The sequence below is a fragment of the Pan troglodytes genome, chromosome X (genome assembly GCF_028858775.2).
Source record: "Pan troglodytes isolate AG18354 chromosome X, NHGRI_mPanTro3-v2.0_pri, whole genome shotgun sequence".
Taxonomy (NCBI): Eukaryota; Metazoa; Chordata; class Mammalia; order Primates; family Hominidae; genus Pan; species Pan troglodytes.
In genome coordinates, this window is record NC_072421.2 from 20,086 (window position 1) to 40,116 (window position 20,031).

General features: G+C 38.9%; 1 long non-coding RNA gene across 4 annotated transcripts in view; it reads right to left on the reverse strand.

Annotated features, from left to right (window-relative positions):
* Positions 1–3,182: 3,182 nt before the first annotated feature.
* Positions 3,183–20,031, reverse strand: part of LOC112207723 (uncharacterized) — a 575,632-nt gene continuing 558,783 nt past the window's right edge. For 2 of the 4 annotated variants that reach the window (XR_008542105.2, XR_010154850.1), the window contains 3 exons: positions 5,882–7,046; positions 4,927–5,037; positions 3,183–3,493 (listed from right to left, as the gene is read on the reverse strand). This is a non-coding gene — a long non-coding RNA (uncharacterized LOC112207723). The other 2 variants (XR_008542104.1, XR_002942164.2) reach the window with 2 other exon arrangements.

A 20,031-nucleotide genomic window follows, 5' to 3' on the forward strand; every position in this document is an offset into this window, starting at 1 on the left:
GCTCCTAGCAGCCACAACCAAAGGGTCAGAGGTGACTCTTACAATAAACCCAATTTGCCATCCCTCAATTAGATGTTTAAGATTCCTTTCCACTTTAATATCCTGTGGTGCAAATCTAAGCAAGCCTGCTTGTTTGGCCACATGGAGGTACATGTTCCTGCAAAATCAACCCCAAGAAATCCTATTGCTCACAGGTAAGCAGGTAACCTCTGCTTCCTTAGCAGAGGCAGTCACTACTAGTACTTGCTTCAATTGGGACAAATATTTTTCACCCGGAAACTAATTCAAGGCTACCTTTTTCAGACTCCTTCGAAGGCTGCTAGAATTGGTCCCTTGAGTAAGCTGAGTGTTGTGGTGCCCCTCAGTTCCCATGCCATAGAAGCTCGAACCTCATTCATTAATACACTAGCCCTAAGGCTTGAAACCAGTCTGGCCTGGCTTGGAGTCTTTAGATCACTCTCTAGCTTCTGGCCAATAAGAATGAGCTTCTAGGCCAGGCATGGTGGCTCACGCCTGTAATCTCAGCACTTTGGGAGGCCGAGGCAAGTGGATCACTTGCATCGAGGAGTTCAAGACCAGTCTAGGCAACATAGTGAAACCCTATCTCTACAAAAAAATACAAAAAATTAACCAGGCGTGGTGGCACGGGCCTATAGTCTCAACTATTCAGGAGGCTGAAGTGGGAGGATCACTTGTGTGGGGAGGTCAAGGCTGCAATAAGCTGTGATGACACCACTCTACTCCAGCCTGCATGACAGACTAAGGCTGGAGTGCAGTCTCCAAAAACAAAACAAAACAAAACCAAAAACCTGCAGCCTGCACCACTCCTACTGGTAGGCTTGCTCTGATAGCAGCACTTCAAGCAGGTGATAGCACTATGAGGTTTATTTTTAATTGCTAGGTGCGGTGGTTGTATTTCCTCAGAGTAAAAATGCACTTCCTTCCTCCCTTTGAAGTGAGATGTGGACCTGTGATTTGATCTGGCCAAGAAAGTGTGACCGAAAATGACCTGGACACTTCCAATGGGAGCTTTAAATGCCAGTGCACAATTTATCATCGTAGAAGCCCAGGTCAGGATGGAACTCCCACCAGCCCGGGTTGCTGATTAAGGATGCTCCATGTTAGAGCAAAAATATAAGTTGTTTTAAACCACAGAAATTTGGAGGTGGTTTCTTATTGCAACATAACTAGTCTCTATTGACTGATACTCCATGGTGTAAGATTACTCACGAGATTTTTCTAGCTCAGAGTTTCTCAATTTTGGTAGGATTGACATTTGGGGTTAGTTATTGCTTTCTTGTGGGGACGATCCTGTGCATTGCAGGATGTTAAGTGGCCTCCCTAGCCTTTACCCACTAGACACCAGCAGCACCCCATCCCAAGTTGTGACCATCAAAAATCCCTCAACAGTATGATTCCACTTATTTGAGGTACCTAGGGTAGTCAAAATCATGGAGACACAAAGTCAAATGATGGTTGTCAGGGGCTGGGAGAAGAGGAAAATGGTGAGTTAGTGTTTAGTGGGTACAGAGTTACAGTTTTGCAAAATGAAAAGAGTTCTATGGATGGATGGTGGTGATGGTTGCACATCAGTGTGAAGGTGCTTAGTGCCACTGAAATATACACATGAAAATGGTTCAAATGGCTAATTTTATGTTATGTGCTTTGCCACAATTTTTGAAAATGGAAAAAAAAATCTCTCCAGACATTGCCAATGTCCCCTGGAAAGCAAAATCGCCCCTGGTTGAGAACTAGTGTTCTAGCGGTAGTGCAACACATTCAATTGTAAAATATGTGTAAAAACGTGGGCTTAGGGCTCAGCCCTGCTTTTTGCCATTGAGGGTTAGAATCTCATCTCTCCTAAAATATTTTTTACCCACTCAGATTTTAGGCCAGGATCAACAGGACAATTGAACGGTTTGATCAAGAAAAAGCCCCTATCAATTGACCCAAAACCGGTGTGATATGAATACACTCTGTAAAAACTCTTACACTGTTTTAAGCTTTACATCTGAGAAACAGAGCACAGTAGAGACTCCACTTGGGATAATTTTTCCTGAAACCTACTTGTTTTTCATGCTGTTTCTGCAGCTAAGGTGCCTGGTCTTAAAATGTGTTGAAGCAAAAGAATGGGAAGAGCCAAGGGACACATCAGGGAGTTTCCAAATGACAGAACTGCAAACCTGCAGGGCAGTCGTCTGCTGAGGAAGAGGTAGCTTACACTCTGAATGCATCTTGAGGAGTATTCTCCATACCTGAGGAATAAATTAAGGCTAACAAGGGGGCCTAAATGGTGATTGGCTCTGCTCTTGACCAATTGAATTCCATGCTCGGACTGAGGCAGCAGAGGGCTTCTTACACCCACCTCCACCACCATCACCCTGCCTAAGTCATCTCAGAGAATCCTCTTTCTATCTCAGTATTGGGCCTACATTCTTATGCTTCAGCCCTTTTCCATAATGACCCCTCCAGATTGCCACACTCTAGAACCACTACGGAGGGTGGCGTTACTTCTGTATGGACACTTCATCTCAAAGTGAGGGGCCAGCTCACGTGATTTGCAGGGTTCTTTTCTCTGGCCTTCTAAAACATTCTCCACGTTGAGGCTGAAACTGCTCCCCCAAAGCCCCATAATAGGCATGAACAGATTATCCTCCTCTTCTTGGTTCTCATGGCTAGAATCCTTAACCAATCCTCTCCCCACAAAGTAGGGTTGATTTCACAAGCTGTTATTTCAGCTGCTCGTTCTGCCATCTGCTCTTGAGTTGCTTGGTGAACACCTCCAGCGTGCTTGGAGCTGCACTGTCACGCTTCACCCCAATCAGCTTCTGGCCACCCACACTCAAACACATCTGCATCTGCACACCCCTCCCATCCCCCAGTTCTGCCCACAGTGGATCCATCCATCTGCGCTCCAGGCCCCAGCCCCTTGGGAGCTTGCGCTATCAATTCTTTGCACTTAGTTCAGAATCTTTAGCCACTCCATGTCCATGGTTATTTCATTTATTCAATGTTGTAACATGTTTAAACCTCTCCCGTCCTGGAAAAAAAAGGTCCTACATTTAACCCTATCTCCCTCTTTAGCTTAAAGTCATCTGTAATCTTCCTTGCCATTTATTTACTCCATGTCCCAGGTGGAACAGTATCCACACACCCCCAAAAATTCATGTTCTCCCTAGGAATCTTAGAATGTGACTTTATTTGGAAATAGGGTTGTTGCAGATATAATTAGTTAGGAGTGGACCCTTAATCCACTATGACTGGTGTCGGTGTCCTTAGAAGAAGAACAGAGGGAAGGCAGAGGCACACGCAGAGAGGAGGCCATGTGATGATGGGGGCGGAAACTGGGGTGATGCATCTACAAGCCAAGGAATGTCAGGGCTTGCAGGAAACCCCAGAAGCGAATGGAAAGGCATGGAGCAGATTCTTCCTAGCATCTTCAGAGAGAGCATGGTGCTGCCAACACCTCGTTTTGAACTTCTAGCTTCCAAAACTGTGAGAGAAAAAATTTCTGTTGTTTTAACAAGACACCCAGTTTCTGGTATTTTGTGACAGCAGACCTAGAAACCGAATATACCCTTTAAACCACCACCGTTTTCCTTTTGATTCCGAGACTCTTTCGTGTATGACCTGCGAGAGCCAAATCCAGTCTTTATTTGGCCTCTCTGGAGCACGTGCAACTCATTTATTCCTTATTGATGCTTCTCCCCCACATCCTTCTCGACCTCCTTCATTGCTTCCTAATCTCACAGCCAGCTACCGCATACTGGAGTCCCTGGGTTCATCACCACCTTTTCCCACTCTGTTCGTGCTCCACTGCAATCTCATCCAAATACCAGCTCTCCTCCCACCCCCATGCTGATGATTCCCCAAGCCCTCTGGCCTAAGCCTCTCTCCTGAGATCTACTTTGAGTTCCCCACTGCATCCTGGACATTTCCACCTAGAACTTGTACAAGCACTTCAAAAACTACATGGCTAAAATGGAAGTCATGGTCTAGAAGCCTCCTTCCCAAATAAACCTGCTTTTCCTCCTGTAACCTGCATGTCAATGAGAGGCTTCACGTTCACACAGGGGTATAAGCCAGACACCTGGCATCTTCTTGGGCTTCTCCTCTGCACCCTTGGCCGTGGTCACTGAAGCCAAAGGACTCTGCCCATAAGGGTTTGGGGAATGTATCCTCTTCATCCCTGCTGCAGCTGCTTCAGCTCAGCCTCTTACCACCTCTTGTGGCTAGCGGAGACCTCCACTACACCAGACTTTCATACTGCTCTGGGAGCACTTTCTTATACCACCTTGTTTTAAGCCATTCCCCTGCTTTGAATGCCTCAGGGTTTCCTGGTCACCTGCAGGATGCTGTCCTTAGCATTCCTCCACTTGGAATAACAACGCCTTGTAGCATCTGGCTTTCAGGAGTTTAGAGTGGAGGGGCTCTGCATTCAACTCCAGGACCTACCACATACTTGGTGCGTGGCCCTGGGCAACATACTTACTCTCTCTGTGCCTCAGATTCCTCACCTGAAAATGGGGATAATAATAGTACCTACCTCATAGGGTTGTTGTAAAGATTAAATGAGCGAATATGTTCAGAGTACCCGGAACTGTGTCCAGCATGTCGTAAGTGGGCACTAAATATTAACTGCTGTTGCTGTTAAGTATTACCTTTCCCCACTCATTTCTGTACAGCTTCCCATGTGCGTTGTTTTCCAGGCAATCAGAACACTCTTCCATCTTAGAAGAAAAAAAAAGCCCCACCTGTGTTCCCCTGGCTCTTGGCCTTGACACACACTGTCTGGAATACCTTTCCCACCACCTCTCCTCCCATGCTCCCTATGAACATATTTCGACTCATCTTTTCTAACCTAAGTGCCCTCCCCTGCAGTCAAGCATGCTCTTCACTGAGCCTTCATCAGGCCCTTGTGCTCACCTCTATTGCAGCACAGATCACACTGCATTATAAAGGACCATCTCCTGTCTCCCTGTCCATCTTTCAGAGTTTGCTGTATTGATCTTAGTGATGTCAGCACGTGGCACTCAGCTAGACAAAGAAAGCAGGCTCAATAAAGGCTGGTAGAATTAAGTAAAGAATTATATAAAGGCATTAAATAGAGATGGGGTACAAATATGTCCCAGGCTGCCTGGGATAGTCCTGGTTTAGGCCATGGTCCTGATATAATTACTAACAACACCCTCTTTCACTGTCAAAAATATCTCCTTTGGACAATATATTATAAGGTCACTCTAGGTATTAGAGCTGTGATTCTCACCCTATCAGGCCCAATTTTCTCTTTGCTTAACAGCTATTTTAGAATACCCTGTGCACTATCTTTAAATGGGATTGATAGGCAATAGAAACTGCCAATAACAGAATTTCAAAAAAAACCAACGTAATACCCTAAATAGAATGCTAAATGGAAAATGAAGGAGATTTTTTAAAAAGTAGCTTAAACTAAAATTATGTGTGCAGTATTTTGATGTGTAAATGCTTAGGTCTTACACTTCTGGCCAAGATGGAGTAACAGAGACCAAAATTACTTTCTGACCTAAAACAACAAAAATACTGGACAAAATATATGAAACTATGGCCCTCAAGCAACAAAGGGAATCAATCACTGGAATCAAGCATCAAAAGGCAGTGATCCTCAAGAAATGAGAAACAAATGAGGCTAGCCCCACAATTGACCTCCCAAACACCTTAGAAAACTTTCCAGGCGACAGCACAGGAAGAAAGAATGCAGATGGAGCTCAGAGACCTTCCTGAGTTGAGAGGACAGAACTGTGAGTCTGGGAAGGCCAATGTGGCTAGAATTCATAGGGCAGAATATTGAGGAGGAGAGGGCTGTACAGAGACAGAGCCCTGGAAATCTGAAGATAATACTTACCCTCGTTGACTGTTTAATAGAGTAGTGATCAGAGTATGCAGGTATGAAAATCGTCTGAGAGGCTGGATCCGGTGGCTCGCACCTGCAATCCCAGCACTTTGGGAGGCTGAGGTGGGTGAATCACAAGGTCAGGAGATAGAGACCATCCTGGCAAACATGGTGAAACCCCATCTCTACTAAAAATACGAAAATTAGTTGGGTGTGGTGACACACGCCTCTAGTCCCAGCTACACAGGAGGCTGAGGCAGGAGAATCTCTTGAACCTGGGAGGCAGTGGTTGCAGTCACCTGAGATTCAGCAAAGCATGGGCAACAGAGCAAGACACAGTCTCAAAAAAAAAAAAAGAAAGAAAAAAGAAAACTGCCTGAGAATGGAAAAAGAAACATCCACAAAGAGAGCCAGCCCCTCTTCCACCTTGGCTCTTGGGACCCTGATCGCAAGGTGGGGAGGCACCTCACGAGGCGGAGACTGAGAGCCAGCTCCTCTTCCCCCCTGGCTCTTAGGACCACCGTCGCAGGAAGGGGAGGCACTCCCCGCGAGGCGGGGACTCAGAGCCAGCCCCTCTTCCTCCTGGGCCCTTAGGACCCCCATCGCAGGGGGAGGAGGCACCCCCCACGAGGCGGGGACTGAGAGCAAGCCCCTCTAAGCCTTCTGGCTCTTAGGACCCCCATCACGGGGGGGAGGCACCCCTCGAGAGGCGGGTACAGAGAGCCAGCCCCTCTTCTGCTCCTGGCTCTTAGGACCCCCATCGCAGGGGGGGGAGGCAACCCCAGCGAGGCGGGGACTCAGAGCCAGCCCCTCTTCCCCCACTGGCTCTTAGGTCCCCCATCGCAGTGGGGGTAGTCACCCCCGTGAGGGAGGGACTGAAAGCCAGCTCCTCTTCCCCCGCTGGCTCTGAGGATCCTCCGTGGACTCACAGCCTCTTTACCATATTGTGAGTAATATATTCTCCCCCTCTGGAGATTACGAACACTTTCACAGACGGGTGTACAACCTCGGTGTACAGAGGGTGCACACCCATCTGTATTGGGATTAATATCATCCTCTTCATCCCTGAATATGAAGAACAGTATCACAGGGGTGTTTCTACTCCCTGCGATATCACGTGTCATATCCTCCTCTCACATGTGGCAATTAGAAGGAGTATCAGTGGGCGCGTGTCCACCTGTAGGGAAAAGAAAGAGAGATCAGACTGTCACTGTGTCCATGTAGAAAGGAAAGACATAAAGGACTCCATTTTCAAAAAGACCTGTCCTTTAAAGAATTGCTTTGCTGAGAGGTTGTTAATTTGTAGCTTTGCCATAGCTGCTTGGCCCCAGCCATTTTGACCCAACCTGGAGTTCACAAAAACATGTGTTGTAAAAAATCAAAGTTTAAGGGATGCAGGGCTGTACAGGACGTGCCTTGTTAACAAAATGTTTACCAGCAGTATACTTGGTAAAAGTCATTGCCATTCTCTAGTCTCAATAAATCAGGAACAAAAACATGGAAATATCTACACTGCTATCTGAACAAACATGGAAATATCTACAACGCTATCTGTATAAACATGGAAATATCTACACCGCTACCTGTATAAACATGGAAATATCTACACCACTATCTGTGTAAACATGGAAATATCTACACTGCTATCTGTATAAACTTGGAAACATCTAGACCACAACCTGTATAAACATGGAAACATCTACACCGCTATCTGTATAAACATGGAAATATCTACACCGTTACCTGTATACACATGGAAATATCTACACCGCTACCTGTATAAACATGGAAATATATACACTGCTACCTGTATAAACATGGAGATATCTACACCGCTATCTGTTTAACCATGGAAATATCTACACCGCTATCTGTATAAACATGGGAATAACTACACTGATAATTCCATAAACATGGAAATATCTAAACCACTATCTGTATAAACATGGAAATATCTAAACCACTATCTGTATAAACCTGGAAATATCTACACCGCTATCTCTATAAACATGAAAATATCTACAACGCTATCTCTAGAAACATGGAAATAACTACACCGCTATCTCTATAAAAATGGAAATATATACACCGCTATCTCTATAAACATGGAAATATCTACATCGCTATCTGCATAAACACGGAAATATCTACACCGCTATCTGTATAAACATGGAAATATCTGCACCGCTGCCTGTATAAACATGGAAATATCTACACCACTATCTCTGTAAACATGGAAATATCTACACCGATATCTCTATAAACATGTAAACATGTACACCGCTAGCTGTATAAACATGGAAATAGCTACACCGATATCTGTATAAACATGGAAGTATCTACACTGCTATCTGTATAAACATGGAAATAAATACACTGCTATCTCTATAAACATGGAAATATCTACAAAGCTATCTGTATAAACGTGGAAATATCTACACCGCTATCTCTATAAACATGGAAATATCTACAACGATATCTCTATAAACACATAAACATTTACACCGCTATCTCTATAAACAGGGAAATATCTACTCTGCTATCTGTATAAACATGGAAATATCTACACTGCTATCTCTATAATGATGGAAATATATACACTGCTATCTCTATAAACATGGAAATACCTACACAGCTATCTGTATGAACATGGAAATATCTACACCACTATCTCTATAAAGATAGAAATATCTACACCGCCATCTGTATAAACATGGAAATATCTACAGTGCTATCTCTATAAACATGGAAATATCTACACCGCCATCTCTATAAACGTGGAAATATCTACAAAGCTATCTCTATAAACATGGAAATATCTACACTGCTGTCTCTACAAACATGGAGATATCTACATCGCCATCTGTATAAACATGGAAATATCTACACAGCAATCTCTATAAACATATAAATATCTACACCGCCATCTGTATAAACATGGAAAAATCTACACCGCTATCTATAGAAACATGGAAATATCTACACCGCCATCTCTATAAACATGGAAATATCTACACAATCATCTGTATAAACATGGAAATCTCTACCGCGCTACCTCTATAAAAATGGAAATATCTACACTGCTACATGTATAAACAAGGAAATATCTACACCGCCATCTCTATAAACATTAAATAACTACATTGCTATCTGTATAAACATGGAAATATCCACACTGCCATCTTTATAAACAAGGAAATATCTACACCGCCATGTCTATAAACATAGAAATATCTACAATGCCATCTGTATAAACATGGAAGTATCTAAATCGCCATCTCTATAAACATGGAAATATCTACTCCGCTATCTTTATAAACACGGAAATATCTACACCGCTGTTTCTATCAACATAGAAATATCTACACCGCTATCTGTATAAACATGGAAATATCTACAGTACTCTCAGTATAAACATGGAAATATCTACACCGCTATCTCTGTAAACATGGAAATATCTACACCGCTATCTGTATAAACATGGAAATATCGACACGGCTACCTGTATAACCATGGAAATATCTACACTGCTGTCTCTATAAACATGGAAAATCCACACTGTCATCTGTATAAACATAGAAATATATACACTGCTATCTGTATAAACATGGAAATACCTACACCGCTATCTGTATAAACATGGAAATATATACACCGCTATCTGTAAAAACGTGGAAGTATCAACACCCCTACCTGTATAAACATGGAAATATCTACATGGATATCTGTATAAACGTGGAAATATCTACACCGCAATCTGTATAAACATGGAAATATGTACACCACAATCTGTATAAACATGGAAATATATACACAGCTACCTGTATAAACATGGAAATATCTACAATTCTGTCTGTATAAACATGGAAATAAGTACACCAGTACATGTATAAACATCCGAAGATCTACACCGCTATGTGTATAAACATGGAAATATCTACACTGCTATCTGTATAAACATGGAAAAATCTACACCACTGTCTGCATAAATATGGAAATAACTACACAGCTACTGGTATATACATCGAAATATCTACACCGTTATCTGTATATACATGGAAATATCTACAACTCTATCTGTATAAACATGAAAATATCTATACCACTGTCTGTATAAACATGGAAATAACTACACAGCTATCAATATATACATCGAAATATCTACACCGCTATCTGTATAGACATCGCAATATCTACACCACTATCTGTACAAACATGGAAATATCTACACCACCGTCTGTTTAAACATGGAAATATCTACAACACTATCTCTATAAACATGGAAATATATACACCGTCATCTCTATAAACATGGAAATAACTACACCGCTATCACTATAAACCTGGAAATATCTACAGCGCCATCTCAATAAACATGGAAATATCTACACTGCAATCTCTATAAACATGGAAAAATCTACACCGCCATCTGTATAAACAAGGAAATATCTACACCGCTATCTCTATAAACATGTAAATAACTACACCGCCATCTGTATAAACATGGAAATATATACACTGCTATCTCTATAAACATGGAAGTATCTGCACCGGTATCTGTATCAACATGGAAATATCTACAATGCTCTATGTATAAATATGGAAATAACTACACCGCTATCGCTATAAACATGGAAATATCTACACCACTATCTGTATAAACATGGAAATAGCTACACCACTATCTGTATAAACATGGAAATATCCACCCCGCTATCTGCAGAAACATGGAAATATCTACACCGCTATCTCTATAAAGATGGAAATATCTACACCGCTGTATCTATAAACATGGAAATATCTACACCGCCATCTCTATAAACATGGAAATATCTACACTGTTATCTGTATAAACATGGAAATATCAACACAACCATCTGTATAAACACGGAAATACTTACACCACCATCTCTATAAACATGGAAATATCTATACCGCTACCTCTATAAAGATGTAAATACCTACACCACCATCTGTATAAACATGGACATAACTAAACCACCATCTGTATAAACATGGAAATATCTACAGCGCTAACTCTATAAAAACGGAAATATCTACACTGCTATCTGTATAAACATGGAAATATCAACACAGCTATGTGTATAAACATGGACATATCTACACCGCTATGTGTATGAACATGGAAAATGTACTCCGCTATCTGTATGAACATGGAAATACCTACACTGCTATCTATATAAACATGGAAACATCTACAACGCTACCTGTATGAACATGGACACATCTACACCGCTATCTGTATAAACATGGAAATATCTACACCGCTACCTGTTTAAACATGGAAATATCTACACCGCTATCTCTATAAATATGTAAATATCTACACCGCTATCTCTATAAACATGGAAATATCTACACTGCTTTCTCTATAAACATGGAAATATCTACACCGCTATCTCTACAAATATGGAAATATCTACACCGCTATCTCTGTAAAGATGGAAATATCTACACACATATCACTACAAACATGGAAATACCTACACCGCTATATGTATAAACATGGAAATATCTACGCCACTATCTGTATGAACATGAAAATAACTGCACCGCTATCTGCATGAACATGGTAATATGTACTCCGCCATCTGTATAAATATGGAAATATTTACACCGCCATCTCTATAAACATGGAAATATCTTCACCGCTGTCTCTATAACCATGGAAATATCTACACCGCCATCTGCATAAACATGGAAATATCTACACCGCTATCTCTATAAACATGGAAGTATCTATACCGCCATCTGTATAAACATGGAAATAGCTACACCGCTATCTCTATAAACATGGAAATATCTTCACTGCTCTCTGTATAAACATGGAAATATCTACAATAATCTCTGTATAAACATGGAAATATCTACACCGCTATCTCTATAAACATGGAAATATCTACACTGCTGTCTCTATAAACATGGAAATATCTACACCACTATCTGTATAAACAGGGAAATATCTACACCTTTACCTATATAAACATTGAAATATCTACAATGCAATCTCTATAAACACGGAAATATCTACACAGCGATCTGTATAAACATGGAAATATCTACACCGCTACCTGTATAACCATGGAAATATCTACAATGCTGTCTATATAAAAATGGAAATAACTACACCACTACCTTTATAAATATCTAAATATCTACACCGCTATCTGCATAAACATGGAAATAACTACATTGCTATCTGTATAAACAAGTATACATTTACACCGCTGTCTGTATAATCATGGAAATATCTACACCGCTATCTGTATAAACATGGGAAAATCTATACCGCTTTCTGTATAAACATGAAAATTACACCGCTATCTGTATAAACATGGTAGTATCTACACCGCTATGTGTATGAACCTGGAAATAACTACACGGCTATCTGTAGGAATATGGAAATATCTACCCCGCTATCTGTAGGAACATGGAAGTATCTACACCGCTATCTATATAAACATGGAAACATCTACATTGCTACCTGTGTGAACATGGAAACATCTACACCGCTATCTGTGTAAACATGGAAATATCTTCACCACTACCTGTATAAACATGGAAATATCTACACCGCTGTCTGCAAAAACATGGAAATAACTACACTGCTACCTGTATAAACATCGAAATACCTGCACTGCTATCTCTATAAACATGGAAATATCTACACTGCGATCTGTAAAAACACGAAAATATCTACACCGCTGTGTTTATAAACATGGAAATAACTACACCGCTACCTGAATGAACATCGAAATATTTACACCGCTATATGTATAGACATCGCAATATCTACACCGCTATCTGTAGAAACATGGAAATGTCTACACTGCCATCTGTATAAACATGGAAATATCTAAACCAATATCTCTGTGAACATGGAAATCTCTACACCGTCATCTGTATAAACATGGAAATATCTACACCGCTATCTCTATAAACATGGAAGTATCTATAACGCCATCTGTATAAACATGGAAATAGCTACACCGCTATCTCTATAAACATGGAAATATCTTCACTGCTCTCTGTATAGACATGGAAATATCTACACTAATCTCTGTATAAACATGGAAATATCTACACCGCTATCTCTATAAACATGGAAATATCTACACTGCTGTCTCTATAAACATGGAAATATCTACACCACTATCTGTATAAACAGGGAAATATCTACACCTTTACCTATATAAACATTGAAATATCTACAATGCAATCTCTATAAACACGGAAATATCTACACTGCTATCTGTATAAACATGGAAATATCTACACCACTACCTGTATAAACATGGAAATATCTACACCGCTACCTGTATAAACATGGAAATATCTACAATGCTGTCTATATAAAAATGGAAATAACTACACCACTACCTTTATAAATATCGAAATATCTACACCGCTATCAGTATAAACATAGAAATATCTACACCGCCATCTCTAAAAACATGGAATTATCTACACCGACAACTCTATAAACATGGAAATATCTACAACGTTACCCCTATAAACAGGGAAATACCTACACCGCTATCTGTATAAACATGGGAATGTCTACAATGCCATCTCCATAAACATCGAAATATCTACACCGCCATCTCCATAAACATGGAAATATCTACACCGCGATCCGTATAAACATGGAAATATCTACACCGCTATCTGCATAAACATGGAAAAATCTACATCGCTATCTCTATAAACATGGAAGTATCTGGACCGCTATCTGTATAACCATGGAAATATATACAATGCTCTCTGTATAAACATGGAAACATGTACACCGCTATCTCTATAAACATGGAAATATCTACACCGCTATCTGTATGAACATGGAAATACCTACACCGTTGTCTCTATAAACATATGAATATCTACACCGCCATCTCTATAAACATGGAAATATCTACACTGCTATCTCTATAAATATAGAAATATGTACACCGCCATGTGTATAAACATGGAAATATCTACACCGGTATCTCTATAAACATGGAAATATGTACACCGCTTTTTGGATAAACATGGAAATATCTACACTGCCATCAGTATAAACATGCAAATATCTACAACGCTGTCTCTATCAACATGGAAATATCTACACGGCTATCTCTATAAACATGGAAATATCTACAACGCTATCTGTATAAACATGGAAATATCTAGACAGCTATCTCTACAAACTTGGAAATATCTACACCGCTATCTATATAAATATGGAAATATGTACACCGCCATCTGTATAACCATGGAAATATCTACATTGCCATCTCTATAAACATGGGAATATCTACACTGCCATCTGTATAAACATGGAAATATCTGCAATGCCACATGTATGAAAATGGAAATACCTACTCTGCTGTCTGTAAAAACATGGAATTATCTACACCACTGTCTCTATAAACATGGAAATATCTACACCGCCATCTGTATAAACATGGAAATATGTACACCGATATCTGTATGAACATGGAAATATCTACACCGACATCTCTATAAACATGGAAATATCCACACTGCTATCTGTATAAACATGGAAATATCTACACTAATCTCTGTATAAACATGGAAATATCTACACCGGTATCTCTATAAATATGGAAATATCTACACAACTCTCTGTATTAACATGGAAATATCTACACCGCTATCTGTATAAACATGGAAATATCTACACCATCATCTGTATAAACATGGAAATATCTACAACGCTATCTCTATAAGCAAGGAAGTGTCTACACCGCTATCTGTATAAACATGGAAATAGCTACACCGCTATCTCTATAAACATTGAAATATCTACACCGCCATCTCTATAAACATGGAAATATCTACATCGCTTTCTGTATAACATGGAAATATCTACCCTTCCGACTGTGTAAACATGGAAATATCTACACTGTAATCTCTATAAACACGGAAATATCTGCACTGCTATCTGTATAAACATGGAAATATCTACAGCGCTATCTCTATAAACATGGAAACATCTACACCGCTATCTGTATGAACATAGAAATATCTACACCGCTATCTTTCTAAACATGGAAATATCTACACCGCTATCTCTATAAACACGGAAATATCTACACCGCTATCTCTATGAACATAGAAATATCAACATCGCTATCTGTATAAAAATGGAAATATCTACATTGCCATCGCTATAAACGTGGAAATATCTACATCACCATCTCTACAAACAAGAAATATCTACATCGCCATCTCTATAAAGGTGGAAATACCTACAGCTCCATCTGTATAAACATGGAAATATCTACACCACCATCTCTAAAAACATGGAAATATCTACACCGCCATCTGTAAAACATGGAAATATCTTTAACGCCTTCTGTATAAACATGGAAATATGTACTCAGCCGACTGTATAAACATGGAAGTATCTACAGCGCCATCTGTATAAACATGGAAATATCTACACTGCTATCTCTATAAACATGGAAGTATCTACACCGCCATCTCAATAAACATGGAAATATCTACACTGCAATATCTATAAACATGGAAATATCTACACCGCCACCTGTCTAAACATGGAAATATCTACACCGCCATCTCTATAAACTTATAAATAACTACAACTCCATCTGTATAAACATGGAGAAATCTACACCGCTATCTGTATGAACATGGAAATATCTACACCGCCATCTCTATAAACATGGAAATAACTACACAGCAATCTCTATAAACATGGAAATATCTACAAAACTACCTCTATAAACATGAAAATATCTACAATTCTAACTGTATAAACAAGGAAATATCTACACCGCCATCTCTATAAACATGGAAATATCTACAACGCTACCTCTGTAAAGATGGAAATGTCTACAACGCTATGTCTATAAACATGGAAATAACTACACCGCTATCTGCATAAAACTGGAAATATGTACAACGCTATCTGTATAAACATGTTAATATCTACACAGCTATCTCTATAAACATTTAAACATTTACACCGCTATCTGAATAAACATGGAAATATCTACACCACCATCTGTATAAACATGGAAATATCTACACCACTATACCTATAAACATGGAAATATCTACACCGCAACCTTTTGGAACATGGAAACATCTACACTGCTGTCTGTATAAACATGGAAATATCTACACCATTGTCTGTAGAAACATGGAAATATCTACACCACTATCTCTATAAATATGGAAATATCTACACCGCTACCTGTATAAACATGGAAATATGAACACTGCTATGTATATAAACATGGAAATATGTACACCGCTATCTCCAAAAACATGAAAATATCTACACCGCTATCTCTATAAACATGGAAATATCTACATGGCCATCTATATAAACATGGAAATATCTAAACCGTTTCTCTATAAACCTATAAATATCTACAACGCAATCTGTATAAACATGGAAAAATCTACACTGCTATCTGTATCAACATGGAAATATGTACACCACCATCTCTATAAGCATGGAAATATCTGCACCGCTATGTATATAAACATGGAAATATCTATACCGCTGTCTGTATAAAAATGGAAATATCTAAACCGCTACCTGTAGAAACACAGAAACATCTACACCGCTGTCTGTATAACCATGGAAATATCTACACCGATATCTGTATAAACATGGAAATATCTACACCGCTATATTTTTAAACATAGAAATATCTACACCGCTGTCTGTCTAAACACGGAAATATCTACACTGCTATCTGTATAAATATGCAAATAACTATTCCGCAATCTTTATAAATAAGAAAAAACTGCACCGCTATCTGTATAAACATGGAAATATCTGCACCGCTATCTGTATAAATAGGGAAATATCTACACCGCTATCTGTATAAACGTGGAAATATCCACACAGATATCTGTATAAACATGGAAATATCTACACTTCTGTCTGTATAAACATGGAAATATCTACACCGTAATCTCTATAAACATGGAAATATCTACACTGCTATGTGTATAAACGTGGAAATATCTACACCGCTATCTCTATAAACATGAAAATATCTACACCGAAATCTGTAAAAAAATGGAAATATCTACAACACCATCTTTATTAAGGTGGAAATATGTACACCTCCATCTGTATAAATATGGAAAGATCTACACCGCCATCTCTTTAAACATGGAAATATCTACACTGCATTCTCTATAAACATGGAAATATCTACACCTCCATCTGCATAAACATGGAAATATCTACAACGCCTTCTGTATAAACTTGGAAATATCTACATCGCCGACTGTATAAACATGGAAATATCTACACCACTATCTCTATTAACATGGAAATATCTACACCGCCATCTGTATAAACATGGAAATATCTCCACCAATATCACTATAAACATGGAAATATCTACACCGACATCAGTATAAACATGGAAGTATCTACACCACTATATCTGTAAACTTGTAAATAACTACACCGCCATCGGGATAAACATGCAAATATTTATATGGCTATCTCTATAAATATGGAAGTATCTGCAACATTATCCATATAAACATGGAAATATGTACACCGCTATCTGTATAGATATGAAAATATCTATACTACTAACTGTATAAACATGGAAATATCTATACCACCATCTGTATGAACATGTAAATATCTACACCGCCGTCTCTATAAACATGGGAATATCTACAATGACATCTGTATGAAATTGGAAATATCTACACCGCCGTCTATATAAACAGGGAATTATGTACACCACTGTCTCTATAAACATGGAAATATCTACACTTCCATCTGTATAAACATGGAAATATGTACACCGATATCTGTATAAACATGGAAATATCTACACTGCCATCTCTATGAACATGGAAATATCTACACTGCTATCACTATAAACATGGAAATATCTACACCGACATCTGCATAAACATGGAAATATCTACACAACCTTCTGTATAAACATGGAAATATCTACACCGTTATTTCTATAAACATGGGAATATCTACACTGCTATGTCTATGAACATGGAAAAACCTAAACCGTTATCTGTATAAACATTGAAATATCTACACCGGTATCTCTATAAACATGGAAATACCTACACCGCTATCTGTATAAACATGGAAATATCCACATCGCTATCTGTATAAACATGGAAATATCGACACTGCTATCTCTATAAACATCTAAATATCTACACCGCTATCTCTAAAAACATGGAAATACCTACTCTGCTATCTCTAAAAACATGGAAATATGAACACCGCTATGTTTATAAACATGGAAATATCAACACCGCCATCTGTATAAACATGGAAATATCGACACTGCCATCGGTATCAACAAGGAAACACCTACACCGTCATGTGAATAAACATGGAAATATCTACACCGCTATCTCTATAAACATCTAAATATCTACACCGCTATCTCTAAAACATGGAAATATCTACACCTCTATCCGTGTAAACATGGAAGTGCCTATACCACCATCTATATAAACATGGAAATATCTTCACCGCAATCTGTGTAAACAAGGAAATAACTACACCGCCATCTCTATAAACGTGGAGATATCTACACCGCTATCTGTTTTAACATGGAAATATCTACACCGCCATCTCTATGAACATGGAAATATCTACAACGCCAACTGTATAAACATGGAAATATTTACACCACTATCTGTATAAACATGGAAATATCTACACCGCCATCTGAATAAACTTGGAAATATCTACACCGCCATCTGCATGAACATGAAAATATCTACACCGCTAGCAGTATAAGCATGGAAATAGCTACACCGCTATCTGTATGCTATTTGTGTAAACATGGAATTATCTACAAGGCTGTCCATATAAATATGGAAATATATACACTGCTATATGCATAAAAATGGAAAAACCTACACAAATATCTCAATAAACATGGAAATATCTACATTGCTATCTGTATAAACATGGAAATATCTACACCGCTATCTCTATAAAGATGGAAATATCTTCACTGCTATCTGTATAAACATGGAAATACCTACACAGCTCTATGTATAAGCATGGAAATACCTACAGCGGTATCTCTATAAACAGGGAAATATTTACACCGTCATCTGTAGAAAAATGGAAATATCTATACCGCTGTCTGTATAAACATGGAAATACCTACACCGCCATCTGCATAAACATGGAAATATCTACAGCGATATCTCTGTAAACATGGAAATATCTACACCACAATCTTTATAAACATGGAAATATCCACACCGCTATCTGTATAAACATGGAAATATCTACACCTCTATTTCTATAAACATCTAAATATGTACACCGCTATCTCTAAAAACATGGAAATATCTAAACCGCTTTCTGTATAAACATGGAAATATCTAAACCTCTATTTCTATAAACATCTAAATATGTACACCGCTATCTCTAAAAACATGGAAATATCTACACCGCTTTCTGTATAAACATGGAAATATCTACACCGCCATCTATATAAACATGGAAATATCTACATGGCCGTCTGTATAAACATCGAAATATCTACACCGCAATCCGAATAAACATAGAAATATGTACACCGCTGTCTTTAAAAATGTGGAAATATCTACACCGCCATCTGAATAAACAAGGAAATATTTACCCCGCCATCTCTATAAACATGGAGATATCTACACCGCTATCTGTATAAACATGGAAATATCTATACCGCCATCTCTATGAACATGGAAGTATCTACAACAACATCTGTATAACCATGGAAACACCTACACCGGTATCTGAATAAACACGGAAATATCTACACCGCTATCTGAATAAACCTGGAAATGTCTACACCGCAATCCCTATAAACATGGAAATATCTACACCGGTATCTGTATAAACATGGAAATATCTACACCGCCATCTCTATAGACAAAGAAATATCTACACCGCTGTCTTTATAAACGTGGAAATATCTACACCGCCATCTGTATGAACATGGAGATATCTACACCGCAATCTGTATAAACATGGAAATATCTACACCGCCATCTCTATGAACATGGAAATATCTACATCGCTATCTGGATAAACATGGAAATATCTACACTGCCATCTGTATAAACATGGAAATAGTCACACCACTATGTGT